This window comes from Arachis ipaensis, chromosome B07 (assembly GCF_000816755.2).
Source record: "Arachis ipaensis cultivar K30076 chromosome B07, Araip1.1, whole genome shotgun sequence".
NCBI classification, from domain to species: domain Eukaryota; kingdom Viridiplantae; phylum Streptophyta; class Magnoliopsida; order Fabales; family Fabaceae; genus Arachis; species Arachis ipaensis.
The window spans coordinates 118,033,369-118,035,616 of NC_029791.2; positions in this window are offsets into that span (position 1 = coordinate 118,033,369).

A 2,248-nucleotide genomic window follows, 5' to 3' on the forward strand; every position below is an offset into this window, starting at 1 on the left:
TACGATGAAAGTTTTAAACAGGCTCATATTTTAGTATTAAATATTATAATAGTCGTCGTAATACCCGAGTTATCAGAGTAGCGCAGCCGGAAGCGTAACATTTTGATAGTTAGGGTGTTACAATTTAGATCCTGGAAAGCTTTCCTCACCGGCATCAATCCCACAAAGAATATCACATCCCACATCTACAGAAGGTGTCTCGTTAACTATGATTTGCTTCGATTTATTTGTTACCACCACTGATCCACACAACCGCGATCTTCACACACGCCATTGTTAGTCCCAATGACCCACAATCACACAACGCTTCTTCACTTTCTCCGACACCACCCAAACAACAACACTCCTCTGCGTGACTTCTTTCACTACTATTCCGATTTAAAATACTGCCAGCCGATGTCGAAGTCGACAGACTTCAAGCATGAATCTCATGGCAAGTTTCATACACTACCTATCTAAGTTGGTCATTTTCGACAAAGACATTTCTAATCTGGGGTCATTCCTAATCTGGGGTCATTCTTGTCTATTCCGACCTTGGAAAACAACAAACCATAATTGGAAACTTGTTCGTACATAGAACATTAGAGTTCCAAATCTGTACGCGAGAACACCAGATAATTTTCCTGTCCTTTTTAATGATGAGTTTTTTTTTTTTTTTTGAAAAAAAAATCCATTCCAACCCCAATTATTGGCAAAATGTAAAGAAATTAAGTAATAAGTAAATAATTTCATTGTGTTTTTAAAAATGGAATAGGACACAGATCGTGAGACCAAATTATTGCACAAGGAGACGCCAAAAAAAAACAGTTATTGCCCAAAGGCACATTTCCTCCATTCATCGACAATGAAAGGGCCGAGAGACTAAATAATGGTCATACTTTGGGCTATTTATTTTTTTACTTTTAACGTTTTTTGTTTTAAAAATTTTGGAGAAAAAAAAATAATAGATAGAAATAAAAAACAAATTTTATTATTTTTATTATTTTTCTTTTAAAAAATCCTAAAGATAAGAGTTATTAAAAATAACAAATAAAACCATAAACCAAATATACAAGACACACTATTAATATAAAAAAAAAAGATAAAGTATTATTTTGGTCCCCAATATTTTGTATAAATTTTAATTTAGTCTCTAATATTTCAAACGGTCTATTTCTATCTCAAAAAATTTCAATTAGGTTTAACGTGGTCCTAATGTTAAATTTAACACAAACCATTAACCAAATAACTGGCGTGGACATTAATACCGTTACTAATTAAGTCATATCTTCTTTCATGTGTTAGAAGAACATAACCAAAACGGGTGATACTTCTTTTTTTCAATTTTTTTTGTACAAAACTCAAAATCTTAACAATCAATCATCAACGCTTCAAAATCAAAGGAAAAAACTTTATATTAGTGACTGTTGGTAGATCGATATTACTTACATACTGAAATTGAATGTTCTTTGCTCTTCAATATGCAAATTATTTGAGACAAATTTAACGGTGGAACAACATTAAACATGCTTAAAATATTTTTGAGATTGAAATAGAATGTTTGAAAGTTTTTGGAATTGAAATAAGATGTTTAAAACGTTAGAGATCAACTTAAAATTCTATCCAAACTTTAGAGACTAAAATAATACTTTATTCTAAGAAAACACACATAAAGATACACACTTTTTTTTTTTTATTGTATTTGGTGACTATGCACAAAATACACTACTATAAATCAAATGTCAATTTTCTCTAGACACATTCACTATTGTTTCACTACCACGGCTGTTATCATTGTTTCACCATCAACATCAACCAAAATTATTATCAACAAAAACTCTATTTCAATAATCAATTCAACAAATTAAAAAAAATGATATATATATATATATATATATAAAATGCGATGCGACGAGGAAGAAATTGAGAGAGGTGGCAGTGGGCATCAAAAGAGGAAGAGAGAGACAATGAAGGGGAGGCGGCGCATAAATGAAAAATATGGTGATAGTGGGCGACACGAAGAGAAAGAGAGGCAAACATAAAGGAGAAAGCAAAAAATGTAGCGGATCTGGATGGAAAAGTAGGAGGCGTGACAAATCTAGATGAAGGTAGAGCAAAGGTGGTGGTGAAGGCAGAGGAAACAGTAATGGAGGGAGAAGATACTGGCAGAGAAAAGATGATGAAGAAGGAAGGAAGACGGTGAGCCATTAAGCAAATAATTGGTATTTTAAAAATTAATAAGAAATAAAGAGTAAAAATTTGTATCTAA